The 18,880-nt window shown below is 52.3% G+C and overlaps 49 non-coding genes and 34 pseudogenes across 49 annotated transcripts; all 83 read right to left on the reverse strand.

The window, feature by feature from the left end:
- Nucleotides 1-30: 30 nt before the first annotated feature.
- On the reverse strand, nucleotides 31-148 carry LOC131099693 (5S ribosomal RNA). Its single transcript, XR_009118511.1, has one exon. It is a non-coding gene; the product is annotated as a 5S ribosomal RNA (ribosomal RNA).
- A 112-nt stretch (nucleotides 149-260) lies between these two features.
- LOC131101184 (5S ribosomal RNA) lies at nucleotides 261-369 on the reverse strand (annotated as a pseudogene).
- A 111-nt stretch (nucleotides 370-480) lies between these two features.
- Nucleotides 481-599, reverse strand: LOC131142769 (5S ribosomal RNA). Its single transcript, XR_009132836.1, has one exon. It is a non-coding gene; the product is annotated as a 5S ribosomal RNA (ribosomal RNA).
- Nucleotides 600-711: 112 nt separating this feature from the next.
- LOC131100295 (5S ribosomal RNA) lies at nucleotides 712-840 on the reverse strand (annotated as a pseudogene).
- Nucleotides 841-952: 112 nt separating this feature from the next.
- LOC131141939 (5S ribosomal RNA) lies at nucleotides 953-1,061 on the reverse strand (annotated as a pseudogene).
- Nucleotides 1,062-1,172: 111 nt separating this feature from the next.
- On the reverse strand, nucleotides 1,173-1,291 carry LOC131099726 (5S ribosomal RNA). The gene has a single exon (XR_009118521.1). It is a non-coding gene; the product is annotated as a 5S ribosomal RNA (ribosomal RNA).
- A 112-nt stretch (nucleotides 1,292-1,403) lies between these two features.
- On the reverse strand, nucleotides 1,404-1,522 carry LOC131098903 (5S ribosomal RNA). The gene has a single exon (XR_009117749.1). It is a non-coding gene; the product is annotated as a 5S ribosomal RNA (ribosomal RNA).
- A 112-nt stretch (nucleotides 1,523-1,634) lies between these two features.
- On the reverse strand, nucleotides 1,635-1,753 carry LOC131097791 (5S ribosomal RNA). Its single transcript, XR_009116683.1, has one exon. It is a non-coding gene; the product is annotated as a 5S ribosomal RNA (ribosomal RNA).
- A 112-nt stretch (nucleotides 1,754-1,865) lies between these two features.
- On the reverse strand, nucleotides 1,866-1,984 carry LOC131142135 (5S ribosomal RNA). The gene has a single exon (XR_009132603.1). It is a non-coding gene; the product is annotated as a 5S ribosomal RNA (ribosomal RNA).
- A 111-nt stretch (nucleotides 1,985-2,095) lies between these two features.
- LOC131141957 (5S ribosomal RNA) lies at nucleotides 2,096-2,204 on the reverse strand (annotated as a pseudogene).
- Nucleotides 2,205-2,316: 112 nt separating this feature from the next.
- Nucleotides 2,317-2,435, reverse strand: LOC131099074 (5S ribosomal RNA). Its single transcript, XR_009117913.1, has one exon. It is a non-coding gene; the product is annotated as a 5S ribosomal RNA (ribosomal RNA).
- A 112-nt stretch (nucleotides 2,436-2,547) lies between these two features.
- LOC131143206 (5S ribosomal RNA) lies at nucleotides 2,548-2,666 on the reverse strand. The gene has a single exon (XR_009133258.1). It is a non-coding gene; the product is annotated as a 5S ribosomal RNA (ribosomal RNA).
- Nucleotides 2,667-2,778: 112 nt separating this feature from the next.
- Nucleotides 2,779-2,887, reverse strand: LOC131141251 (5S ribosomal RNA; annotated as a pseudogene).
- A 112-nt stretch (nucleotides 2,888-2,999) lies between these two features.
- LOC131098782 (5S ribosomal RNA) lies at nucleotides 3,000-3,128 on the reverse strand (annotated as a pseudogene).
- Nucleotides 3,129-3,240: 112 nt separating this feature from the next.
- LOC131142499 (5S ribosomal RNA) lies at nucleotides 3,241-3,349 on the reverse strand (annotated as a pseudogene).
- A 111-nt stretch (nucleotides 3,350-3,460) lies between these two features.
- Nucleotides 3,461-3,579, reverse strand: LOC131097300 (5S ribosomal RNA). The gene has a single exon (XR_009116210.1). It is a non-coding gene; the product is annotated as a 5S ribosomal RNA (ribosomal RNA).
- Nucleotides 3,580-3,691: 112 nt separating this feature from the next.
- LOC131099085 (5S ribosomal RNA) lies at nucleotides 3,692-3,810 on the reverse strand. The gene has a single exon (XR_009117924.1). It is a non-coding gene; the product is annotated as a 5S ribosomal RNA (ribosomal RNA).
- Nucleotides 3,811-3,922: 112 nt separating this feature from the next.
- LOC131098775 (5S ribosomal RNA) lies at nucleotides 3,923-4,041 on the reverse strand. Its single transcript, XR_009117633.1, has one exon. It is a non-coding gene; the product is annotated as a 5S ribosomal RNA (ribosomal RNA).
- Nucleotides 4,042-4,153: 112 nt separating this feature from the next.
- LOC131097793 (5S ribosomal RNA) lies at nucleotides 4,154-4,272 on the reverse strand. Its single transcript, XR_009116685.1, has one exon. It is a non-coding gene; the product is annotated as a 5S ribosomal RNA (ribosomal RNA).
- Nucleotides 4,273-4,384: 112 nt separating this feature from the next.
- Nucleotides 4,385-4,503, reverse strand: LOC131099455 (5S ribosomal RNA). The gene has a single exon (XR_009118288.1). It is a non-coding gene; the product is annotated as a 5S ribosomal RNA (ribosomal RNA).
- Nucleotides 4,504-4,615: 112 nt separating this feature from the next.
- Nucleotides 4,616-4,734, reverse strand: LOC131142942 (5S ribosomal RNA). The gene has a single exon (XR_009133001.1). It is a non-coding gene; the product is annotated as a 5S ribosomal RNA (ribosomal RNA).
- Nucleotides 4,735-4,845: 111 nt separating this feature from the next.
- Nucleotides 4,846-4,954, reverse strand: LOC131100305 (5S ribosomal RNA; annotated as a pseudogene).
- A 111-nt stretch (nucleotides 4,955-5,065) lies between these two features.
- Nucleotides 5,066-5,183, reverse strand: LOC131099694 (5S ribosomal RNA). The gene has a single exon (XR_009118512.1). It is a non-coding gene; the product is annotated as a 5S ribosomal RNA (ribosomal RNA).
- A 112-nt stretch (nucleotides 5,184-5,295) lies between these two features.
- Nucleotides 5,296-5,404, reverse strand: LOC131101185 (5S ribosomal RNA; annotated as a pseudogene).
- Nucleotides 5,405-5,515: 111 nt separating this feature from the next.
- LOC131097414 (5S ribosomal RNA) lies at nucleotides 5,516-5,634 on the reverse strand. The gene has a single exon (XR_009116321.1). It is a non-coding gene; the product is annotated as a 5S ribosomal RNA (ribosomal RNA).
- A 112-nt stretch (nucleotides 5,635-5,746) lies between these two features.
- On the reverse strand, nucleotides 5,747-5,865 carry LOC131099097 (5S ribosomal RNA). The gene has a single exon (XR_009117936.1). It is a non-coding gene; the product is annotated as a 5S ribosomal RNA (ribosomal RNA).
- A 112-nt stretch (nucleotides 5,866-5,977) lies between these two features.
- On the reverse strand, nucleotides 5,978-6,096 carry LOC131098776 (5S ribosomal RNA). Its single transcript, XR_009117634.1, has one exon. It is a non-coding gene; the product is annotated as a 5S ribosomal RNA (ribosomal RNA).
- A 112-nt stretch (nucleotides 6,097-6,208) lies between these two features.
- LOC131097794 (5S ribosomal RNA) lies at nucleotides 6,209-6,327 on the reverse strand. Its single transcript, XR_009116686.1, has one exon. It is a non-coding gene; the product is annotated as a 5S ribosomal RNA (ribosomal RNA).
- Nucleotides 6,328-6,439: 112 nt separating this feature from the next.
- On the reverse strand, nucleotides 6,440-6,558 carry LOC131099456 (5S ribosomal RNA). Its single transcript, XR_009118289.1, has one exon. It is a non-coding gene; the product is annotated as a 5S ribosomal RNA (ribosomal RNA).
- Nucleotides 6,559-6,670: 112 nt separating this feature from the next.
- LOC131142250 (5S ribosomal RNA) lies at nucleotides 6,671-6,789 on the reverse strand. The gene has a single exon (XR_009132614.1). It is a non-coding gene; the product is annotated as a 5S ribosomal RNA (ribosomal RNA).
- A 111-nt stretch (nucleotides 6,790-6,900) lies between these two features.
- On the reverse strand, nucleotides 6,901-7,009 carry LOC131100988 (5S ribosomal RNA; annotated as a pseudogene).
- Nucleotides 7,010-7,120: 111 nt separating this feature from the next.
- LOC131099695 (5S ribosomal RNA) lies at nucleotides 7,121-7,238 on the reverse strand. Its single transcript, XR_009118513.1, has one exon. It is a non-coding gene; the product is annotated as a 5S ribosomal RNA (ribosomal RNA).
- A 112-nt stretch (nucleotides 7,239-7,350) lies between these two features.
- Nucleotides 7,351-7,459, reverse strand: LOC131101187 (5S ribosomal RNA; annotated as a pseudogene).
- Nucleotides 7,460-7,570: 111 nt separating this feature from the next.
- On the reverse strand, nucleotides 7,571-7,689 carry LOC131100351 (5S ribosomal RNA). Its single transcript, XR_009119082.1, has one exon. It is a non-coding gene; the product is annotated as a 5S ribosomal RNA (ribosomal RNA).
- A 112-nt stretch (nucleotides 7,690-7,801) lies between these two features.
- Nucleotides 7,802-7,910, reverse strand: LOC131140916 (5S ribosomal RNA; annotated as a pseudogene).
- Nucleotides 7,911-8,022: 112 nt separating this feature from the next.
- Nucleotides 8,023-8,141, reverse strand: LOC131142364 (5S ribosomal RNA). The gene has a single exon (XR_009132625.1). It is a non-coding gene; the product is annotated as a 5S ribosomal RNA (ribosomal RNA).
- A 111-nt stretch (nucleotides 8,142-8,252) lies between these two features.
- Nucleotides 8,253-8,361, reverse strand: LOC131141949 (5S ribosomal RNA; annotated as a pseudogene).
- Nucleotides 8,362-8,473: 112 nt separating this feature from the next.
- LOC131097268 (5S ribosomal RNA) lies at nucleotides 8,474-8,592 on the reverse strand. Its single transcript, XR_009116178.1, has one exon. It is a non-coding gene; the product is annotated as a 5S ribosomal RNA (ribosomal RNA).
- A 112-nt stretch (nucleotides 8,593-8,704) lies between these two features.
- On the reverse strand, nucleotides 8,705-8,823 carry LOC131143207 (5S ribosomal RNA). Its single transcript, XR_009133259.1, has one exon. It is a non-coding gene; the product is annotated as a 5S ribosomal RNA (ribosomal RNA).
- Nucleotides 8,824-8,935: 112 nt separating this feature from the next.
- On the reverse strand, nucleotides 8,936-9,044 carry LOC131141253 (5S ribosomal RNA; annotated as a pseudogene).
- Nucleotides 9,045-9,156: 112 nt separating this feature from the next.
- On the reverse strand, nucleotides 9,157-9,285 carry LOC131098867 (5S ribosomal RNA; annotated as a pseudogene).
- A 112-nt stretch (nucleotides 9,286-9,397) lies between these two features.
- On the reverse strand, nucleotides 9,398-9,516 carry LOC131141126 (5S ribosomal RNA). Its single transcript, XR_009132500.1, has one exon. It is a non-coding gene; the product is annotated as a 5S ribosomal RNA (ribosomal RNA).
- A 112-nt stretch (nucleotides 9,517-9,628) lies between these two features.
- LOC131142314 (5S ribosomal RNA) lies at nucleotides 9,629-9,737 on the reverse strand (annotated as a pseudogene).
- A 112-nt stretch (nucleotides 9,738-9,849) lies between these two features.
- Nucleotides 9,850-9,958, reverse strand: LOC131142203 (5S ribosomal RNA; annotated as a pseudogene).
- A 112-nt stretch (nucleotides 9,959-10,070) lies between these two features.
- Nucleotides 10,071-10,189, reverse strand: LOC131141138 (5S ribosomal RNA). Its single transcript, XR_009132501.1, has one exon. It is a non-coding gene; the product is annotated as a 5S ribosomal RNA (ribosomal RNA).
- A 112-nt stretch (nucleotides 10,190-10,301) lies between these two features.
- LOC131142315 (5S ribosomal RNA) lies at nucleotides 10,302-10,410 on the reverse strand (annotated as a pseudogene).
- A 112-nt stretch (nucleotides 10,411-10,522) lies between these two features.
- LOC131142204 (5S ribosomal RNA) lies at nucleotides 10,523-10,631 on the reverse strand (annotated as a pseudogene).
- A 112-nt stretch (nucleotides 10,632-10,743) lies between these two features.
- Nucleotides 10,744-10,862, reverse strand: LOC131141149 (5S ribosomal RNA). The gene has a single exon (XR_009132502.1). It is a non-coding gene; the product is annotated as a 5S ribosomal RNA (ribosomal RNA).
- A 112-nt stretch (nucleotides 10,863-10,974) lies between these two features.
- On the reverse strand, nucleotides 10,975-11,083 carry LOC131142316 (5S ribosomal RNA; annotated as a pseudogene).
- A 112-nt stretch (nucleotides 11,084-11,195) lies between these two features.
- On the reverse strand, nucleotides 11,196-11,304 carry LOC131142205 (5S ribosomal RNA; annotated as a pseudogene).
- Nucleotides 11,305-11,416: 112 nt separating this feature from the next.
- LOC131099070 (5S ribosomal RNA) lies at nucleotides 11,417-11,535 on the reverse strand. The gene has a single exon (XR_009117910.1). It is a non-coding gene; the product is annotated as a 5S ribosomal RNA (ribosomal RNA).
- Nucleotides 11,536-11,647: 112 nt separating this feature from the next.
- On the reverse strand, nucleotides 11,648-11,766 carry LOC131142786 (5S ribosomal RNA). Its single transcript, XR_009132852.1, has one exon. It is a non-coding gene; the product is annotated as a 5S ribosomal RNA (ribosomal RNA).
- A 112-nt stretch (nucleotides 11,767-11,878) lies between these two features.
- Nucleotides 11,879-11,997, reverse strand: LOC131099109 (5S ribosomal RNA). The gene has a single exon (XR_009117947.1). It is a non-coding gene; the product is annotated as a 5S ribosomal RNA (ribosomal RNA).
- A 112-nt stretch (nucleotides 11,998-12,109) lies between these two features.
- On the reverse strand, nucleotides 12,110-12,228 carry LOC131097782 (5S ribosomal RNA). The gene has a single exon (XR_009116675.1). It is a non-coding gene; the product is annotated as a 5S ribosomal RNA (ribosomal RNA).
- A 112-nt stretch (nucleotides 12,229-12,340) lies between these two features.
- LOC131142317 (5S ribosomal RNA) lies at nucleotides 12,341-12,449 on the reverse strand (annotated as a pseudogene).
- Nucleotides 12,450-12,561: 112 nt separating this feature from the next.
- On the reverse strand, nucleotides 12,562-12,670 carry LOC131142206 (5S ribosomal RNA; annotated as a pseudogene).
- A 112-nt stretch (nucleotides 12,671-12,782) lies between these two features.
- On the reverse strand, nucleotides 12,783-12,901 carry LOC131099072 (5S ribosomal RNA). Its single transcript, XR_009117911.1, has one exon. It is a non-coding gene; the product is annotated as a 5S ribosomal RNA (ribosomal RNA).
- Nucleotides 12,902-13,013: 112 nt separating this feature from the next.
- LOC131142787 (5S ribosomal RNA) lies at nucleotides 13,014-13,132 on the reverse strand. The gene has a single exon (XR_009132853.1). It is a non-coding gene; the product is annotated as a 5S ribosomal RNA (ribosomal RNA).
- Nucleotides 13,133-13,244: 112 nt separating this feature from the next.
- Nucleotides 13,245-13,363, reverse strand: LOC131141160 (5S ribosomal RNA). Its single transcript, XR_009132503.1, has one exon. It is a non-coding gene; the product is annotated as a 5S ribosomal RNA (ribosomal RNA).
- A 112-nt stretch (nucleotides 13,364-13,475) lies between these two features.
- Nucleotides 13,476-13,584, reverse strand: LOC131142318 (5S ribosomal RNA; annotated as a pseudogene).
- A 112-nt stretch (nucleotides 13,585-13,696) lies between these two features.
- Nucleotides 13,697-13,805, reverse strand: LOC131142207 (5S ribosomal RNA; annotated as a pseudogene).
- Nucleotides 13,806-13,917: 112 nt separating this feature from the next.
- LOC131099197 (5S ribosomal RNA) lies at nucleotides 13,918-14,036 on the reverse strand. The gene has a single exon (XR_009118033.1). It is a non-coding gene; the product is annotated as a 5S ribosomal RNA (ribosomal RNA).
- Nucleotides 14,037-14,148: 112 nt separating this feature from the next.
- On the reverse strand, nucleotides 14,149-14,267 carry LOC131142788 (5S ribosomal RNA). Its single transcript, XR_009132854.1, has one exon. It is a non-coding gene; the product is annotated as a 5S ribosomal RNA (ribosomal RNA).
- A 112-nt stretch (nucleotides 14,268-14,379) lies between these two features.
- LOC131099120 (5S ribosomal RNA) lies at nucleotides 14,380-14,498 on the reverse strand. The gene has a single exon (XR_009117958.1). It is a non-coding gene; the product is annotated as a 5S ribosomal RNA (ribosomal RNA).
- A 112-nt stretch (nucleotides 14,499-14,610) lies between these two features.
- LOC131097783 (5S ribosomal RNA) lies at nucleotides 14,611-14,729 on the reverse strand. The gene has a single exon (XR_009116676.1). It is a non-coding gene; the product is annotated as a 5S ribosomal RNA (ribosomal RNA).
- Nucleotides 14,730-14,841: 112 nt separating this feature from the next.
- LOC131142319 (5S ribosomal RNA) lies at nucleotides 14,842-14,950 on the reverse strand (annotated as a pseudogene).
- Nucleotides 14,951-15,062: 112 nt separating this feature from the next.
- Nucleotides 15,063-15,171, reverse strand: LOC131142209 (5S ribosomal RNA; annotated as a pseudogene).
- A 112-nt stretch (nucleotides 15,172-15,283) lies between these two features.
- On the reverse strand, nucleotides 15,284-15,402 carry LOC131099073 (5S ribosomal RNA). Its single transcript, XR_009117912.1, has one exon. It is a non-coding gene; the product is annotated as a 5S ribosomal RNA (ribosomal RNA).
- Nucleotides 15,403-15,514: 112 nt separating this feature from the next.
- Nucleotides 15,515-15,633, reverse strand: LOC131142789 (5S ribosomal RNA). The gene has a single exon (XR_009132855.1). It is a non-coding gene; the product is annotated as a 5S ribosomal RNA (ribosomal RNA).
- Nucleotides 15,634-15,745: 112 nt separating this feature from the next.
- Nucleotides 15,746-15,864, reverse strand: LOC131099131 (5S ribosomal RNA). Its single transcript, XR_009117969.1, has one exon. It is a non-coding gene; the product is annotated as a 5S ribosomal RNA (ribosomal RNA).
- A 112-nt stretch (nucleotides 15,865-15,976) lies between these two features.
- On the reverse strand, nucleotides 15,977-16,085 carry LOC131142227 (5S ribosomal RNA; annotated as a pseudogene).
- Nucleotides 16,086-16,197: 112 nt separating this feature from the next.
- On the reverse strand, nucleotides 16,198-16,326 carry LOC131099678 (5S ribosomal RNA; annotated as a pseudogene).
- A 112-nt stretch (nucleotides 16,327-16,438) lies between these two features.
- LOC131142282 (5S ribosomal RNA) lies at nucleotides 16,439-16,547 on the reverse strand (annotated as a pseudogene).
- A 112-nt stretch (nucleotides 16,548-16,659) lies between these two features.
- LOC131142210 (5S ribosomal RNA) lies at nucleotides 16,660-16,768 on the reverse strand (annotated as a pseudogene).
- A 112-nt stretch (nucleotides 16,769-16,880) lies between these two features.
- Nucleotides 16,881-16,999, reverse strand: LOC131099075 (5S ribosomal RNA). Its single transcript, XR_009117914.1, has one exon. It is a non-coding gene; the product is annotated as a 5S ribosomal RNA (ribosomal RNA).
- A 112-nt stretch (nucleotides 17,000-17,111) lies between these two features.
- LOC131142790 (5S ribosomal RNA) lies at nucleotides 17,112-17,230 on the reverse strand. Its single transcript, XR_009132856.1, has one exon. It is a non-coding gene; the product is annotated as a 5S ribosomal RNA (ribosomal RNA).
- A 112-nt stretch (nucleotides 17,231-17,342) lies between these two features.
- Nucleotides 17,343-17,461, reverse strand: LOC131099142 (5S ribosomal RNA). The gene has a single exon (XR_009117980.1). It is a non-coding gene; the product is annotated as a 5S ribosomal RNA (ribosomal RNA).
- A 112-nt stretch (nucleotides 17,462-17,573) lies between these two features.
- LOC131142229 (5S ribosomal RNA) lies at nucleotides 17,574-17,682 on the reverse strand (annotated as a pseudogene).
- A 112-nt stretch (nucleotides 17,683-17,794) lies between these two features.
- LOC131099679 (5S ribosomal RNA) lies at nucleotides 17,795-17,923 on the reverse strand (annotated as a pseudogene).
- A 112-nt stretch (nucleotides 17,924-18,035) lies between these two features.
- LOC131141254 (5S ribosomal RNA) lies at nucleotides 18,036-18,144 on the reverse strand (annotated as a pseudogene).
- Nucleotides 18,145-18,256: 112 nt separating this feature from the next.
- Nucleotides 18,257-18,375, reverse strand: LOC131099472 (5S ribosomal RNA). The gene has a single exon (XR_009118305.1). It is a non-coding gene; the product is annotated as a 5S ribosomal RNA (ribosomal RNA).
- A 112-nt stretch (nucleotides 18,376-18,487) lies between these two features.
- Nucleotides 18,488-18,606, reverse strand: LOC131099155 (5S ribosomal RNA). The gene has a single exon (XR_009117992.1). It is a non-coding gene; the product is annotated as a 5S ribosomal RNA (ribosomal RNA).
- A 111-nt stretch (nucleotides 18,607-18,717) lies between these two features.
- On the reverse strand, nucleotides 18,718-18,836 carry LOC131097532 (5S ribosomal RNA). Its single transcript, XR_009116432.1, has one exon. It is a non-coding gene; the product is annotated as a 5S ribosomal RNA (ribosomal RNA).
- Nucleotides 18,837-18,880: the final 44 nt, after the last annotated feature.

Consider the following 18,880-nt stretch of genomic DNA (forward strand, 5'->3'; position numbering starts at 1 on the left):
TGCTGTCAGGCAAGAGCAGAAACCATAAAAAGCTTACAGCACCTGGTATTCCCAGGCGGTCTCCCATCCAAGTACTAACCAGGCCCGGCCCTGCTTAGCTTCCGAGATCGTACGAGATCGGGCGTTTTCAGGGTAGTATGGCCTAAGCTGCCAGGTCAACTGAAAAGATCCTATTTGAAGGTGACGCAGGCCAAACTAGACTAAAGCAAAAAGTGTCAAACAGCGCCCTCTGCTGTCAGGCAAGAGCAGAAACCATAAAAAGCTTACAGCACCTGGTATTCACAGGCGGTCTCCCATCCAAGTACTAACCAGGCCCGCCCCTGCTTAGCTTCCGAGATCGGGCGTTTTCAGGGTAGTATGGCCGTAAGCTGCCAGGACAACTGAAAAGATCTTATTTGAAGGCGACGCAGGCCAAACTAGATCAAGCAAAAAGTGTCAAACAGCGCCCTCTGCTGTCAGGCTAGAGCAGAAACCATAAAAAGCTTACAGCACCTGGTATTCCCAGGCGGTCTCCCATCCAAGTACTAACCAGGCCCGCCCCTGCTTAGCTTCCGAGATCAGACGAGATCGGGCGTTTTCAGAGTAGTATGGCCGTAAGCTGCCAGGTCAACTGAAAAGATCCTATTTGAAGGTGACGCAGGCCAAACTAGACTCCAGCAAAACATGTCAAACAGCGCCCTCTGCTGTCAGGCAAGAGCAGAAACCATGAAAAGCTTACAGCAACTGGTATTCCCAGGCGGTCTCCCATCCAAGTACTAACCAGGCCCGCCCCTGCTTAGCTTCCGAGATCGGACGAGATCGGGCGAGATCGGGCGTTTTCAGGGTAGTATGGCCGTAAGCTGCCAGGGCAACTGAAAAGATCCTATTTGAAGAAGACGCAGGCCAAACTATACTCCAGCAAAAAGTGTCAAACAGCGCCCTCTGCTGTCAGGCAAGAGCAGAAACCATAAAAAGCTTACAGCACCTGGTATTCCCAGGCGGTCTCCCATCCAAGTACTAACCAGGCCCTCCCCTGCTTAGCTTCCGAAATCAGGCGTTTTCAGGGGAGTATGGCCGTAAGCTGCCAGGACAACTGAAAAGATCTTATTTGAAGGCGACGCAGGCCAAACTAGATCCAGCAAAAAGTGTCAAACAGCGCCCTCTGCTGTCAGGCAAGAGCAGAAACCATAAAAGGCTTACAGCACCTGGTATTCCCAGGCGGTCTCCCATCCAAGTACTAACCAGGTCCACCCCTGCTTAGCTTCCGAGATCGGACGAGATCGGGCGTTTTCAGGGTAGTATGGCCGTAAGCTGCCAGGGCAACTGAAAAGATCCTATTTGAAGAAGACGCAGGCCAAACTAGACTCCAGCAAAAAGTGTCAAACAGCGCCCTCTGCTGTCAGGCAAGAGCAGAAACCATGAAAAGCTTACAGCACCTGGTAATCCCAAGCGGTCTCCCATCCAAGTACTAACCAGGACCACCCCTGCTTAGCTTCCGAGATCGGACGAGATCGGGCGTTTTCAGGGTAGTATGGCCGTAAGCTGCAAGGGCAACTGAAAAGATCCTATTTGAAGGCGACGCAGGCCAAACTAGACTCCAGCAAAAAGTGTCAAACAGCGCCCTCTGCTGTCAGGCAAGAGCAGAAACCATAAAAAGCTTACAGCACCTGGTATTCCCAGGCGGTCTCCCATTCAAGTACTAACCAGGCCCGCCCGTGCTTAGCTTCCGAGATCGGACGAGATCGGGCGTTTTCAAGGAAGTATGGCCGTAAGCTGCCAGGTCAACTGAAAAAATCCTATTTGAAGAAGACGCAGGCCAAACTAGACTCCAGCAAAAAGTGTCAAACAGCGCCCTCTGCTGTCAGGCAAGAGCAGAAACCATGAAAAGCTTACAGCACCTGGTATTCCCAGGCGGTCTCCCATCCAAGTACTAACCAGGCCCGCCCCTGCTTAGCTTCCGAGATCGGACGAGATCAGGCGTTTTCAGGGTGGTATGGCCGTAAGCTGCCAGGACAACTTAAAAGATCTTATTTGAAGGCGACGCAGGCCAAACTAGATCCAGCAAAAAGTGTCAAACAGCGCCCTCTGCTGTCAGGCTAGAGCAGAAACCATAAAAAGCTTACAGCACCTGGTATTCCCAGGCGGTCTCCCATCCAAGTACTAACCAGGCCCTCCCCTGCTTCGCTTCCGAGATCAGGAGTTTTCAGGGTAGTGTGGCCGTAAGCTGCCAGGGCAACTGTAAAGATCCTATTTGAAGGTGACGCAGGCCAAACTAGACTCCAGCAAAAAGTGTCAAACAGCGCCCTCTGCTGTCAGGCAAGAGCAGAAACCATAAAAAGCTTACAGCACCTGGTATTCCCAGGCGGTCTCCCATCCAAGTACTAACCAGGCCCGCCCCTGCTTAGCTTCCGAGATCGGACGAGATCGGGCGTTTTCAGGGTAGTATGGCCGTAAGCTGCCACATCAACTGAAAAGATCCTATTTGAAGGCGACGCAGGCCAAACTAGACTCCAGCAAAAAGTGTCAAACAGCGCCCTCTGCTGTCAGGCAAGAGCAGAAACCATAAAAAGCTTACAGCACCTGGTATTCCCAGGCGGTCTCCCATCCAAGTACTAACCAGGCCCGCCCCTGCTTAGCTTCCGAGATCGGACGAGATCGGGCTTTTTCAGGGTAGTATGGCCGTAAGCTGCCAGGGCAACTGAAAAGGTCCTATTTGAAGGCGACGCAGGCCAAACTAGACTCCAGAAAAAAGTGGCAAACAGCGCCCTCTGCTGTTAGGCAAGAGCAGAAACCATAAAAAGCTTACAGCACCTGGTATTCCCAGGCGGTCTCCCATCCAAGTACTAACCAGGCCCTCCCCTGCTTAGCTTCCGAGATCAGGCGTTTTCAGGGTAGTGTGGCCGTAAGCTGCCAGGGCAACTGTAAAGATCCTATTTGAAGGCGACGCAGGCCAAACTAGACTCCAGCAAAAAGTGTCAAACAGCGCCCTCTGCTGTCAGGCAAGAGCAGAAACCATAAAAGGCTTACAGCACCTGGTATTCCCAGGCGGTCTCCCATCCAAGTACTAACCAGGCCCACCCCTGCTTAGCTTCCGAGATCGGACGAGATCGGGCGAGATCGGGCGTTTTCAGGGTAGTATGGCCGTAAGCTGCCAGGGCAACTGAAAAGATCCTATTTGAAGAAGACGCAGGCCAAACTAGACTCCAGCAAAAAGTGTCAAACAGCGCCCTCTGCTGTCAGGCAAGAGCAGAAACCATAAAAAGCTTACAGCTCCTGGTATTCGCAGGCGGTCTCCCATCAAAGTACTAACCAGGCCCTCCCCTGCTTAGCTTCCGAAATCAGGCGTTTTCAGGGGAGTATGGCCGTAAGCTGCCAGGACAACTGAAAAGATCTTATTTGAAGGCGACGCAGGCCAAACTAGATCCAGCAAAAAGTGTCAAACAGCGCCCTCTGCTGTCAGGCAAGAGCAGAAACCATAAAAGGCTTACAGCACCTGGTATTCCCAGGCGGTCTCCCATCCAAGTACTAACCAGGCCCACCCCTGCTTAGCTTCCGAGATCGGACGAGATCGGGCGTTTTCAGGGTAGTATGGCCGTAAGCTGCCAGGGCAACTGAAAAGATCCTATTTGAAGAAGACGCAGGCCAAACTAGACTCCAGCAAAAAGTGTCAAACAGCGCCCTCTGCTGTCAGGCAAGAGCAGAAACCATGAAAAGCTTACAGCACCTGGTATTCCCAGGCGGTCTCCCATCCAAGTACTAACCAGGCCCGCCCCTGCTTAGCTTCCGAGATCGGACGAGATCGGGCGTTTTCAGGGTAGTATGGCCGTAAGCTGCCAGGACAACTGAAAAGATCCTATTTGAAGGCGACGCAGGCCAAACTAGACTCCAGCAAAAAGTGTCAAACAGCGCCCTCTGCTGTCAGGCAAGAGCAGAAACCATAAAAAGCTTACAGCACCTGGTAATCCCAGGCGGTCTCCCATCCAAGTACTAACCAGGACCACCCCTGCTTAGCTTCCGAGATCGGACGAGATCGGGCGTTTTCAGGGTAGTATGGCCGTAAGCTGCAAGGGCAACTGAAAAGATCCTATTTGAAGGCGACGCAGGCCAAACTAGACTCCAGCAAAAAGTGTCAAACAGCGCCCTCTGCTGTCAGGCAAGAGCAGAAACCATAAAAAGCTTACAGCACCTGGTATTCCCAGGCGGTCTCCCATTCAAGTACTAACCAGGCCCGCCCGTGCTTAGCTTCCGAGATCGGACGAGATCGGGCGTTTTCAAGGAAGTATGGCCGTAAGCTGCCAGGTCAACTGAAAAAATCCTATTTGAAGGTGACGCAGGCCAAACTAGACTCCAGCAAAACATGTCAAACAGCGCCCTCTGCTGTCAGGCAAGAGCAGAAACCATAAAAAGCTTACAGCACCTGGTATTCCCAGGCGGTCTCCCATCCAAGTACTAACCAGGCCCGCCCCTGCTTAGCTTCCGAGATCGGACGAGATTGGGCGTTTTCAGGGTACTATGGCCGTAAGCTGCCACATCAACTGAAAAGATCCTATTTGAAGGCGACGCAGGCCAAACTAGACTCCAGCAAAAAGTGTCAAACAGCGCCCTCTGCTGTCAGGCAAGAGCAGAAACCATAAAAAGCTTACAGCACCTGGTATTCCCAGGCGGTCTCCCATCCAAGTACTAACCAGGCCCGCCCCTGCTTAGCTTCCGAAATCGGACGAGATCAGGCGTTTTCAGGGTGGTATGGCCGTAAGCTGCCAGGACAACTGAAAAGATCTTATTTGAAGGCGACGCAGGCCAAACTAGATCCAGCAAAAAGTGTCAAACAGCGCCCTCTGCTGTCAGGCTAGAGCAGAAACCATAAAAAGCTTACAGCACCTGGTATTCCCAGGCGGTCTCCCATCCAAGTACTAACCAGGCCCTCCCCTGCTTAGCTTCCGAGATCGGGCGTTTTCAGGGTAGTATGGCCGTAAGCTGCCAGGACAACTGAAAAGATCTTATTTGAAGGCGACGCAGGCCAAACTAGATCCAGCAAAAAGTGTCAAACAGCGCCCTCTGCTGTCAGGCAAGAGCAGAAACCATAAAAAGCTTACAGCACCTGGTATTCCCAGGCGGTCTCCCATCCAAGTACTAACCAGGCCCGGCCCTGCTTAGCTTCCGAGATCGTACGAGATCGGGCGTTTTCAGGGTAGTATGGCCTAAGCTGCCAGGTCAACTGAAAAGATCCTATTTGAAGGTGACGCAGGCCAAACTAGACTACAGCAAAAAGGGTCAAACAGCGCCCTCTGCTGTCAGGCAAGAGCAGAAACCATAAAAAGCTTACAGCACCTGGTATTCACAGGCGGTCTCCCATCCAAGTACTAACCAGGCCCGCCCCTGCTTAGCTTCCGAGATCGGGCGTTTTCAGGGTAGTATGGCCGTAAGCTGCCAGGACAACTGAAAAGATCTTATTTGAAGGCGACGCAGGCCAAACTAGATCAAGCAAAAAGTGTCAAACAGCGCCCTCTGCTGTCAGGCAAGAGCAGAAACCATAAAAGGCTTACAGCACCTGGTATTCCCAGGCGGTCTCCCATCCAAGTACTAACCAGGCCCACCCCTGCTTAGCTTCCGAGATCGGACGAGATCGGGCGTTTTCAGGGTAGTATGGCCGTAAGCTGCCAGGGCAACTGAAAAGATCCTATTTGAAGAAGACGCAGGCCAAACTAGACTCCAGCAAAAAGTGTCAAACAGCGCCCTCTGCTGTCAGGCAAGAGCAGAAACCATGAAAAGCTTACAGCACCTGGTATTCCCAGGCGGTCTCCCATCCAAGTACTAACCAGGCCCGCCCCTGCTTAGCTTCCGAGATCGGACGAGATCGGGCGTTTTCAGGGTAGTATGGCCGTAAGCTGCCAGGACAACTGAAAAGATCCTATTTGAAGGCGACGCAGGCCAAACTAGACTCCAGCAAAAAGTGTCAAACAGCGCCCTCTGCTGTCAGGCAAGAGCAGAAACCATAAAAAGCTTACAGCACCTGGTAATCCCAGGCGGTCTCCCATCCAAGTACTAACCAGGACCACCCCTGCTTAGCTTCCGAGATCGGACGAGATCGGGCGTTTTCAGGGTAGTATGGCCGTAAGCTGCAAGGGCAACTGAAAAGATCCTATTTGAAGGCGACGCAGGCCAAACTAGACTCCAGCAAAAAGTGTCAAACAGCGCCCTCTGCTGTCAGGCAAGAGCAGAAACCATAAAAAGCTTACAGCACCTGGTATTCCCAGGCGGTCTCCCATTCAAGTACTAACCAGGCCCGCCCGTGCTTAGCTTCCGAGATCGGACGAGATCGGGCGTTTTCAAGGAAGTATGGCCGTAAGCTGCCAGGTCAACTGAAAAAATCCTATTTGAAGGTGACGCAGGCCAAACTAGACTCCAGCAAAACATGTCAAACAGCGCCCTCTGCTGTCAGGCAAGAGCAGAAACCATAAAAAGCTTACAGCACCTGGTATTCCCAGGCGGTCTCCCATCCAAGTACTAACCAGGCCCGCCCCTGCTTAGCTTCCGAGATCGGACGAGATTGGGCGTTTTCAGGGTACTATGGCCGTAAGCTGCCAGATCAACTGAAAAGATCCTATTTGAAGGCGACGCAGGCCAAACTAGACTCCAGCAAAAAGTGTCAAACAGCGCCCTCTGCTGTCAGGCAAGAGCAGAAACCATAAAAAGCTTACAGCACCTGGTATTCCCAGGCGGTCTCCCATCCAAGTACTAACCAGGCCCGCCCCTGCTTAGCTTCCGAGATCGGACGAGATCAGGCGTTTTCAGGGTGGTATGGCCGTAAGCTGCCAGGACAACTGAAAAGATCTTATTTGAAGGCGACGCAGGCCAAACTAGATCCAGCAAAAAGTGTCAAACAGCGCCCTCTGCTGTCAGGCTAGAGCAGAAACCATAAAAAGCTTACAGCACCTGGTATTCCCAGGCGGTCTCCCATCCAAGTACTAACCAGGCCCTCCCCTGCTTAGCTTCCGAGATCGAGCGTTTTCAGGGTAGTATGGCCGTAAGCTGCCAGGACAACTGAAAAGATCTTATTTGAAGGCGACGCAGGCCAAACTAGATCCAGCAAAAAGTGTCAAACAGCGCCCTCTGCTGTCAGGCAAGAGCAGAAACCATAAAAAGCTTACAGCACCTGGTATTCCCAGGCGGTCTCCCATCCAAGTACTAACCAGGCCCGGCCCTGCTTAGCTTCCGAGATCGTACGAGATCGGGCGTTTTCAGGGTAGTATGGCCTAAGCTGCCAGGTCAACTGAAAAGATCCTATTTGAAGGTGACGCAGGCCAAACTAGACTACAGCAAAAAGGGTCAAACAGCGCCCTCTGCTGTCAGGCAAGAGCAGAAACCATAAAAAGCTTACAGCACCTGGTATTCACAGGCGGTCTCCCATCCAAGTACTAACCAGGCCCGCCCCTGCTTAGCTTCCGAGATCGGGCGTTTTCAGGGTAGTATGGCCGTAAGCTGCCAGGACAACTGAAAAGATCTTATTTGAAGGCGACGCAGGCCAAACTAGATCAAGCAAAAAGTGTCAAACAGCGCCCTCTGCTGTCAGGCTAGAGCAGAAACCATAAAAAGCTTACAGCACCTGGTATTCCCAGGCGGTCTCCCATCCAAGTACTAACCAGGCCCGCCCCTGCTTAGCTTCCGAGATCAGACGAGATCGGGCGTTTTCAGGGTAGTATGGCCGTAAGCTGCCAGGTCAACTGAAAAGATCCTATTTGAAGGTGACGCAGGCCAAACTAGACTCCAGCAAAACATGTCAAACAGCGCCCTCTGCTGTCAGGCAAGAGCAGAAACCATGAAAAGCTTACAGCACCTGGTATTCCCAGGCGGTCTCCCATCCAAGTACTAACCAGGCCCGCCCCTGCTTAGCTTCCGAGATCGGACGTTTTCAGGGTAGTATGGCCGTAAGCTGCCAGGGCAACTGAAAAGATCCTATTTGAAGAAGACGCAGGCCAAACTAGACTCCAGCAAAAAGTGTCAAACAGCGCCCTCTGCTGTCAGGCAAGAGCAGAAACCATGAAAAGCTTACAGCACCTGGTATTCCCAGGCGGTCTCCCATCCAAGTACTAACCAGGCCCGCCCCTGCTTAGCTTCCGAGATCGGACGAGATCAGGCGTTTTCAGGGTGGTATGGCCGTAAGCTGCCAGGACAACTTAAAAGATCTTATTTGAAGGCGACGCAGGCCAAACTAGATCCAGCAAAAAGTGTCAAACAGCGCCCTCTGCTGTCAGGCTAGAGCAGAAACCATAAAAAGCTTACAGCACCTGGTATTCCCAGGCGGTCTCCCATCCAAGTACTAACCAGGCCCTCCCCTGCTTCGCTTCCGAGATCAGGCGTTTTCAGGGTAGTGTGGCCGTAAGCTGCCAGGGCAACTGTAAAGATCCTATTTGAAGGTGACGCAGGCCAAACTAGACTCCAGCAAAAAGTGTCAAACAGCGCCCTCTGCTGTCAGGCAAGAGCAGAAACCATAAAAAGCTTACAGCACCTGGTATTCCCAGGCGGTCTCCCATCCAAGTACTAACCAGGCCCGCCCCTGCTTAGCTTCCGAGATTGGACGAGATCGGGCGTTTTCAGGGTAGTATGGCCGTAAGCTGCCACATCAACTGAAAAGATCCTATTTGAAGGCGACGCAGGCCAAACTAGACTCCAGCAAAAAGTGTCAAACAGCGCCCTCTGCTGTCAGGCAAGAGCAGAAACCATAAAAAGCTTACAGCACCTGGTATTCCCAGGCGGTCTCCCATCCAAGTACTAACCAGGCCCGCCCCTGCTTAGCTTCCGAGATCGGACGAGATCGGGCTTTTTCAGGGTAGTATGGCCGTAAGCTGCCAGGGCAACTGAAAAGGTCCTATTTGAAGGCGACGCAGGCCAAACTAGACTCCAGAAAAAAGTGGCAAACAGCGCCCTCTGCTGTTAGGCAAGAGCAGAAACCATAAAAAGCTTACAGCACCTGGTATTCCCAGGCGGTCTCCCATCCAAGTACTAACCAGGCCCTCCCCTGCTTAGCTTCCGAGATCAGGCGTTTTCAGGGTAGTGTGGCCGTAAGCTGCCAGGGCAACTGTAAAGATCCTATTTGAAGGCGACGCAGGCCAAACTAGACTCCAGCAAAAAGTGTCAAACAGCGCCCTCTGCTGTCAGGCAAGAGCAGAAACCATAAAAAGCTTACAGCACCTGGTATTCCCAGGCGGTCTCCCATCCAAGTACTAACCAGGCCCACCCCTGCTTAGCTTCCGAGATCGGACGAGATCGGGCGAGATCGGGCGTTTTCAGGGTAGTATGGCCGTAAGCTGCCAGGGCAACTGAAAAGATCCTATTTGAAGAAGACGCAGGCCAAACTAGACTCCAGCAAAAAGTGTCAAACAGCGCCCTCTGCTGTCAGGCAAGAGCAGAAACCATGAAAAGCTTACAGCACCTGGTATTCCCAGGCGGTCTCCCATCCAAGTACTAACCAGGCCCGCCCCTGCTTAGCTTCCGAGATCGGACGAGATCAGGCATTTTCAGGGTGGTATGGCCGTAAGCTGCCAGGACAACTGAAAAGATCTTATTTGAAGGCGACGCAGGACAAACTAGACTCCAGCAAAAAGTGTCAAACAGCGCCCTCTGCTGTCAGGCAAGAGCAGAAACCATAAAAAGCTTACAGCACCTGGTAATCCCAGGCGGTCTCCCATCCAAGTACTAACCAGGACCGCCCCTGCTTAGCTTCCGAGATCGGGCGTTTTCAGGGTAGTATGGCCGTAAGCTGCGAGGGCAACTGAAAAGATCCTATTTGAAGGCGACGCAGGCCAAACTAGACTCCAGCAAAAAGTGTCAAACAGCGCCCTCTGCTGTCAGGCAAGAGCAGAAACCATAAAAAGCTTACAGCACCTGGTATTCCCAGGCGGTCTCCCATCCAAGTACTAACCAGGCCTGCCCCTGCTAAGCTTCCGAGATCGGGCGTTTTCAGGGTAGTATGGCCAAAAGCTGCCAAGGCAACTGAAAAGATCCTATTTGAAGGCGACGCAGGACAAACTAGACTCCAACAAAACATGTCAAACAGCGCCCTCTGCTGTCAGGCAAGAGCAGAAACCATGAAAAGCTTACAGCACCTGGTATTCCCAGGCGGTCTCCCATCCAAGTACTAACCAGGCCCGCCCCTGCTTAGCTTCCGAGATCGGACGAGATCAGGCATTTTCAGGGTGGTATGGCCGTAAGCTGCCAGGACAACTGAAAAGATCTTATTTGAAGGCGACGCAGGACAAACTAGACTCCAGCAAAAAGTGTCAAACAGCGCCCTCTGCTGTCAGGCAAGAGCAGAAACCATAAAAAGCTTACAGCACCTGGTAATCCCAGGCGGTCTCCCATCCAAGTACTAACCAGGACCGCCCCTGCTTAGCTTCCGAGATCGGGCGTTTTCAGGGTAGTATGGCCGTAAGCTGCGAGGGCAACTGAAAAGATCCTATTTGAAGGCGACGCAGGCCAAACTAGACTCCAGCAAAAAGTGTCAAACAGCGCCCTCTGCTGTCAGGCAAGAGCAGAAACCATAAAAAGCTTACAGCACCTGGTATTCCCAGGCGGTCTCCCATCCAAGTACTAACCAGGCCTGCCCCTGCTAAGCTTCCGAGATCGGGCGTTTTCAGGGTAGTATGGCCAAAAGCTGCCAAGGCAACTGAAAAGATCCTATTTGAAGGCGACGCAGGACAAACTAGACTCCAACAAAACATGTCAAACAGCGCCCTCTGCTGTCAGGCAAGAGCAGAAACCATGAAAAGCTTACAGCACCTGGTATTCCCAGGCGGTCTCCCATCCAAGTACTAACCAGGCCCGCCCCTGCTTAGCTTCCGAGATCGGACGAGATCAGGCATTTTCAGGGTGGTATGGCCGTAAGCTGCCAGGACAACTGAAAAGATCTTATTTGAAGGCGACGCAGGACAAACTAGACTCCAGCAAAAAGTGTCAAACAGCGCCCTCTGCTGTCAGGCAAGAGCAGAAACCATAAAAAGCTTACAGCACCTGGTAATCCCAGGCGGTCTCCCATCCAAGTACTAACCAGGACCGCCCCTGCTTAGCTTCCGAGATCGGGCGTTTTCAGGGTAGTATGGCCGTAAGCTGCGAGGGCAACTGAAAAGATCCTATTTGAAGGCGACGCAGGCCAAACTAGACTCCAGCAAAAAGTGTCAAACAGCGCCCTCTGCTGTCAGGCAAGAGCAGAAACCATAAAAAGCTTACAGCACCTGGTATTCCCAGGCGGTCTCCCATCCAAGTACTAACCAGGCCTGCCCCTGCTAAGCTTCCGAGATCGGGCGTTTTCAGGGTAGTATGGCCAAAAGCTGCCAAGGCAACTGAAAAGATCCTATTTGAAGGCGACGCAGGACAAACTAGACTCCAACAAAACATGTCAAACAGCGCCCTCTGCTGTCAGGCAAGAGCAGAAACCATGAAAAGCTTACAGCACCTGGTATTCCCAGGCGGTCTCCCATCCAAGTACTAACCAGGCCCGCCCCTGCTTAGCTTCCGATATCGGACGAGATCGGGCGTTTTCAGGGTACTATGGCCGTAAGCTGCCAGGTCAACTGAAAAGATCCTATTTGAAGGTGACGCAGGCCAAACTAGACTACAGCAAAAAGTGTCAAACAGCGCCCTCTGCTGTCAGGCAAGAGCAGAAACCATAAAAAGCTTACAGCACCTGGTATTCACAGGCGGTCTCCCATCCAAGTACTAACCAGGCCCGGCCCTGCTTAGCTTCCGAGATCGTACGAGATCGGGCGTTTTCAGGGTAGTATGGCCGTAAGCTGCCAGGCCAACTGAAAAGATCCTATTTGAAGAAGACGCAGGCCAAACTAGACTCCAGCAAAAAGTGTCAAACAGCGCCCTCTGCTGTCAGGCAAGAGCAGAAACCATAAAAAGCTTACAGCACCTGGTATTCCCAGGCGGTCTCCCATCCAAGTACTAACCAGGCCCGCCCCTGCTTAGCTTCCGAGATCGGACGAGATCGGGCGTTTTCAGGGTAGTATGGCCGTAAGCTGCCACATCAACTGAAAAGATCCTATTTGAAGGCGACGCAGGCCAAACTAGACTCCAGCAAAAAGTGTCAAACAGCGCCCTCTGCTGTTAGGCAAGAGCAGAAACCATAAAAAGCTTACAGCACCTGGTATTCCCAGGCGGTCTCCCATCCAAGTACTAACCAGGCCCGCCCCTGCTTAGCTTCCGAGATCGGACGAGATCAGGCATTTTCAGGTTGGTATGGCCGTAAGCTGCCAGGACAACTGAAAAGATCTTATTTGAAGGCGACGCAGGACAAACTAGACTCCAGCAAAAAGTGTCAAACAGCGCCCTCTGCTGTCAGGCAAGAGCAGAAACCATAAAAAGCTTACAGCACCTGGTAATCCCAGGCGGTCTCCCATCCAAGTACTAACCAGGACCGCCCCTGCTTAGCTTCCGAGATCGGGCGTTTTCAGGGTAGTATGGCCGTAAGCTGCGAGGGCAACTGAAAAGATCCTATTTGAAGGCGACGCAGGCCAAACTAGACTCCAGCAAAAAGTGTCAAACAGCGCCCTCTGCTGTCAGGCAAGAGCAGAAACCATAAAAAGCTTACAGCACCTGGTATTCCCAGGCGGTCTCCCATCCAAGTACTAACCAGGCCTGCCCCTGCTAAGCTTCCGAGATCGGGCGTTTTCAGGGTAGTATGGCCAAAAGCTGCCAAGGCAACTGAAAAGATCCTATTTGAAGGCGACGCAGGACAAACTAGACTCCAACAAAACATGTCAAACAGCGCCCTCTGCTGTCAGGCAAGAGCAGAAACCATGAAAAGCTTACAGCACCTGGTATTCCCAGGCGGTCTCCCATCCAAGTACTAACCAGGCCCGCCCCTGCTTAGCTTCCGATATCGGACGAGATCGGGCGTTTTCAGGGTACTATGGCCGTAAGCTGCCAGGTCAACTGAAAAGATCCTATTTGAAGGTGACGCAGGCCAAACTAGACTACAGCAAAAAGTGTCAAACAGCGCCCTCTGCTGTCAGGCAAGAGCAGAAACCATAAAAAGCTTACAGCACCTGGTATTCACAGGCGGTCTCCCATCCAAGTACTAACCAGGCCCGGCCCTGCTTAGCTTCCGAGATCGTACGAGATCGGGCGTTTTCAGGGTAGTATGGCCGTAAGCTGCCAGGCCAACTGAAAAGATCCTATTTGAAGAAGACGCAGGCCAAACTAGACTCCAGCAAAAAGTGTCAAACAGCGCCCTCTGCTGTCAGGCAAGAGCAGAAACCATAAAAAGCTTACAGCACCTGGTATTCCCAGGCGGTCTCCCATCCAAGTACTAACCAGGCCCGCCCCTGCTTAGCTTCCGAGATCGGACGAGATCAGGCATTTTCAGGGTGGTATGGCCGTAAGCTGCCAGGACAACTGAAAAGATCTTATTTGAAGGCGACGCAGGACAAACTAGACTCCAGCAAAAAGTGTCAAACAGCGCCCTCTGCTGTCAGGCAAGAGCAGAAACCATAAAAAGCTTACAGCACCTGGTAATCCCAGGCGGTCTCCCATCCAAGTACTAACCAGGACCGCCCCTGCTTAGCTTCCGAGATCGGGCGTTTTCAGGGTAGTATGGCCGTAAGCTGCGAGGGCAACTGAAAAAATCCTATTTGAAGGCGACGCAGGCCAAACTAGACTCCAGCAAAAAGTGTCAAACAGCGCCCTCTGCTGTCAGGCAAGAGCAGAAACCATAAAAAGCTTACAGCACCTGGTATTCCCAGGCGGTCTCCCATCCAAGTACTAACCAGGCCTGCCCCTGCTAAGCTTCCGAGATCGGGCGTTTTCAGGGTAGTATGGCCAAAAGCTGCCAAGGCAACTGAAAAGATCCTATTTGAAGGCGACGCAGGACAAACTAGACTCCAACAAAACATGTCAAACAGCGCCCTCTGCTGTCAGGCAAGAGCAGAAACCATGAAAAGCTTACAGCACCTGGTATTCCCAGGCGGTCTCCCACCCAAGTACTAACCAGGCCCGCCCCTGCTTAGCTTCCGATATCGGACGAGATCGGGCGTTTTCAGGGTACTATGGCCGTAAGCTGCCAGGTCAACTGAAAAGATCCTATTTGAAGGTGACGCAGGCCAAACTAGACTACAGCAAAAAGTGTCAAACAGCGCCCTCTGCTGTCAGGCAAGAGCAGAAACCATAAAAAGCTTACAGCACCTGGTATTCACAGGCGGTCTCCCATCCAAGTACTAACCAGGCCCGGCCCTGCTTAGCTTCCGAGATCGTACGAGATCGGGCGTTTTCAGGGTAGTATGGCCGTAAGCTGCCAGGCCAACTGAAAAGATCCTATTTGAAGAAGACGCAGGCCAAACTAGACTCCAGCAAAAAGTGTCAAACAGCGCCCTCTGCTGTCAGGCAAGAGCAGAAACCATAAAAAGCTTACAGCACCTGGTATTCCCAGGCGGTCTCCCATCCAAGTACTAACCAGGCCCGCCCCTGCTTAGCTTCCGAGATCGGACGAGATCGGGCGTTTTCAGGGTAGTATGGCCGTAAGCTGCCACATCAACTGAAAAGATCCTATTTGAAGGCGACGCAGGCCAAACTAGACTCCAGCAAAAAGTGTCAAACAGCGCCCTCTGCTGTTAGGCAAGAGCAGAAACCATAAAAAGCTTACAGCACCTGGTATTCCCAGGCGGTCTCCCATCCAAGTACTAACCAGGCCCGCCCCTGCTTAGCTTCCGAGATCGGACGAGATCAGGCATTTTCAGGTTGGTATGGCCGTAAGCTGCCAGGACAACTGAAAAGATCTTATTTGAAGGCGACGCAGGACAAACTAGACTCCAGCAAAAAGTGTCAAACAGCGCCCTCTGCTGTCAGGCAAGAGCAGAAACCATAAAAAGCTTACAGCACCTGGTAATCCCAGGCGGTCTCCCATCCAAGTACTAACCAGGACCGCCCCTGCTTAGCTTCCGAGATCGGGCGTTTTCAGGGTAGTATGGCCGTAAGCTGCGAGGGCAACTGAAAAGATCCTATTTGAAGGCGACGCAGGCCAAACTAGACTCCAGCAAAAAGTGTCAAACAGCGCCCTCTGCTGTCAGGCAAGAGCAGAAACCATAAAAAGCTTACAGCACCTGGTATTCCCAGGCGGTCTCCCATCCAAGTACTAACCAGGCCTGCCCCTGCTAAGCTTCCGAGATCGGGCGTTTTCAGGGTAGTATGGCCAAAAGCTGCCAAGGCAACTGAAAAGATCCTATTTGAAGGCGACGCAGGACAAACTAGACTCCAACAAAACATGTCAAACAGCGCCCTCTGCTGTCAGGCAAGAGCAGAAACCATGAAAAGCTTACAGCACCTGGTATTCCCAGGCGGTCTCCCATCCAAGTACTAACCAGGCCCGCCCCTGCTTAGCTTCCGATATCGGACGAGATCGGGCGTTTTCAGGGTACTATGGCCGTAAGCTGCCAGGTCAACTGAAAAGATCCTATTTGAAGGTGACGCAGGCCAAACTAGACTACAGCAAAAAGTGTCAAACAGCGCCCTCTGCTGTCAGGCAAGAGCAGAAACCATAAAAAGCTTACAGCACCTGGTATTCACAGGCGGTCTCCCATCCAAGTACTAACCAGGCCCGGCCCTGCTTAGCTTCCGAGATCGTACGAGATCGGGCGTTTTCAGGGTAGTATGGCCGTAAGCTGCCAGGCCAACTGAAAAGATCCTATTTGAAGAAGACGCAGGCCAAACTAGACTCCAGCAAAAAGTGTCAAACAGCGCCCTCTGCTGTCAGGCAAGAGCAGAAACCATAAAAAGCTTACAGCACCTGGTATTCCCAGGCGGTCTCCCATCCAAGTACTAACCAGGCCCGCCCCTGCTTAGCTTCCGAGATCGGACGAGATCGGGCGTTTTCAGGGTAGTATGGCCGTAAGCTGCCACATCAACTGAAAAGATCCTATTTGAAGGCGACGCAGGCCAAACTAGACTCCAGCAAAAAGTGTCAAACAGCGCCCTCTGCTGTTAGGCAAGAGCAGAAACCATAAAAAGCTTACAGCACCTGGTATTCCCAGGCGGTCTCCCATCCAAGTACTAACCAGGCCCTCCCCTGCTTAGCTTCCGAGATCAGTCGTTTTCAGGGTAGTGTGGCCGTAAGCTGCCAGGGCAACTGTACAGATCCTATTTGAAGGCGACGCAGGCCAAACTAGACTCCAGCAAAAAGTGTCAAACAGCGCCCTCTGCTGTCAGGCAAGAGCAGAAACCATAAAAGGCTTACAGCACCTGGTATTCCCAGGCGGTCTCCCATCCAAGTACGAACCAGGCCCACCCCTGCTTAGCTTCCGAGATCGGACGAGATCGGGCGAGATCGGGCGTTTTCAGGGTAGTATGGCCGTAAGCTGCCAGGGCAACTGAAAAGATCCTATTTGAAGAAGACGCAGGCCAAACTTGACTCCAGCAAAAAGTGTCAAACAGCGCCCTCTGCTGTCAGGCAAGAGCAGAAACCATAAAAAGCTTACAGCACCTGGTATTCCCAGGCGGTCTCCCATCCAAGTACTAACCAGGGCCTCCCCTGCTTAGCTTCCGAGATCAGGCGTTTTCAGGGTAGTGTGGCCGTAAGCTGCCAGGGCAACTGTAAAGATCCTATTTGAAGGCGACGCAGGCCAAACTAGACTCCAGCAAAAAGTGTCAAACAGCGCCCTCTGCTGTCAGGCAAGAGCAGAAACCATAAAAAGCTTACAGCACCTGGTATTCCCAGGCGGTCTCCCATCCAAGTACTAACCAGGCCTGCCCCTGCTAAGCTTCCGAGATCGGGCGTTTTCAGGGTAGTATGGCCAAAAGCTGCCAAGGCAACTGAAAAGATCCTATTTGAAGGCGACGCAGGACAAACTAGACTCCAACAAAACATGTCAAACAGCGCCCTCTGCTGTCAGGCAAGAGCAGAAACCATGAAAAGCTTACAGCACCTGGTATTCCCAGGCGGTCTCCCATCCAAGTACTAACCAGGCCCGCCCCTGCTTAGCTTCCGATATCGGACGAGATCGGGCGTTTTCAGGGTACTATGGCCGTAAGCTGCCAGGTCAACTGAAAAGATCCTATTTGAAGGTGACGCAGGCCAAACTAGACTACAGCAAAAAGTGTCAAACAGCGCCCTCTGCTGTCAGGCAAGAGCAGAAACCATAAAAAGCTTACAGCACCTGGTATTCACAGGCGGTCTCCCATCCAAGTACTAACCAGGCCCGGCCCTGCTTAGCTTCCGAGATCGTACGAGATCGGGCGTTTTCAGGGTAGTATGGCCGTAAGCTGCCAGGCCAACTGAAAAGATCCTATTTGAAGAAGACGCAGGCCAAACTAGACTCCAGCAAAAAGTGTCAAACAGCGCCCTCTGCTGTCAGGCAAGAGCAGAAACCATAAAAAGCTTACAGCACCTGGTATTCCCAGGCGGTCTCCCATCCAAGTACTAACCAGGCCCGCCCCTGCTTAGCTTCCGAGATCGGACGAGATCGGGCGTTTTCAGGGTAGTATGGCCGTAAGCTGCCACATCAACTGAAAAGATCCTATTTGAAGGCGACGCAGGCCAAACTAGACTCCAGCAAAAAGTGTCAAACAGCGCCCTCTGCTGTTAGGCAAGAGCAGAAACCATAAAAAGCTTACAGCACCTGGTATTCCCAGGCGGTCTCCCATCCAAGTACTAACCAGGCCCTCCCCTGCTTAGCTTCCGAGATCAGTCGTTTTCAGGGTAGTGTGGCCGTAAGCTGCCAGGGCAACTGTACAGATCCTATTTGAAGGCGACGCAGGCCAAACTAGACTCCAGCAAAAAGTGTCAAACAGCGCCCTCTGCTGTCAGGCAAGAGCAGAAACCATAAAAGGCTTACAGCACCTGGTATTCCCAGGCGGTCTCCCATCCAAGTACGAACCAGGCCCACCCCTGCTTAGCTTCCGAGATCGGACGAGATCGGGCGAGATCGGGCGTTTTCAGGGTAGTATGGCCGTAAGCTGCCAGGGCAACTGAAAAGATCCTATTTGAAGAAGACGCAGGCCAAACTTGACTCCAGCAAAAAGTGTCAAACAGCGCCCTCTGCTGTCAGGCAAGAGCAGAAACCATAAAAAGCTTACAGCACCTGGTATTCCCAGGCGGTCTCCCATCCAAGTACTAACCAGGCCCTCCCCTGCTTAGCTTCCGAGATCAGGCGTTTTCAGGGTAGTGTGGCCGTAAGCTGCCAGGGCAACTGTAAAGATCCTATTTGAAGGCGACGCAGGCCAAACTAGACTCCAGCAAAAAGTGTCAAACAGCGCCCTCTGCTGTCAGGCAAGAGCAGAAACCATAAAAGGCTTACAGCACCTGGTATTCCCAGGCAGTCTCCTATCCAAGTACTAACCAGGCCCACCCCTGCTTAGCTTCCGAGATCGGACGAGATCGGGCGTTTTCAGGGTAGTATGGCCGTAAGCTGCCAGGGCAACTGAAAAGATCCTATTTGAAGAAGACGCAGGCCAAACTAGACTCCAGCAAAAAGTGTCAAACAGCGCCCTCTGCTGTCAGGCAAGAGCAGAAACCATAAAAAGCTTACAGCACCTGGTATTCCCAGGCGGTCTCCCATCCAAGTACTAACCAGGCCCGCCCCTGCTTAGCTTCCGAGATCGGACGAGATCGGGCGTTTTCAGGGTAGTATGGCCGTAAGCTGCCAGGACAACTGAAAAGATCTTATTTGAAGGCGACGCAGGCCAAACTAGATCCAGCAAAAAGTGTCAAACAGCGCCCTCTGCTGTCAGGCAAGAGCAGAAACCATAAAAGGCTTACAGCACCTGGTATTCCCAGGCGGTCTCCCATCCAAGTACTAACCAGGCCCACCCCTGCTTAGCTTCCGAGATCGGACGAGATCGGGCGTTTTCAGGGTAGTATGGCCGTAAGCTGCCAGGGCAACTGAAAAGATCCTATTTGAAGAAGACGCAGGCC

The sequence above is a fragment of the Doryrhamphus excisus genome, chromosome 13 (assembly GCF_030265055.1).
Source record: "Doryrhamphus excisus isolate RoL2022-K1 chromosome 13, RoL_Dexc_1.0, whole genome shotgun sequence".
NCBI classification, from domain to species: Eukaryota; Metazoa; Chordata; class Actinopteri; order Syngnathiformes; family Syngnathidae; genus Doryrhamphus; species Doryrhamphus excisus.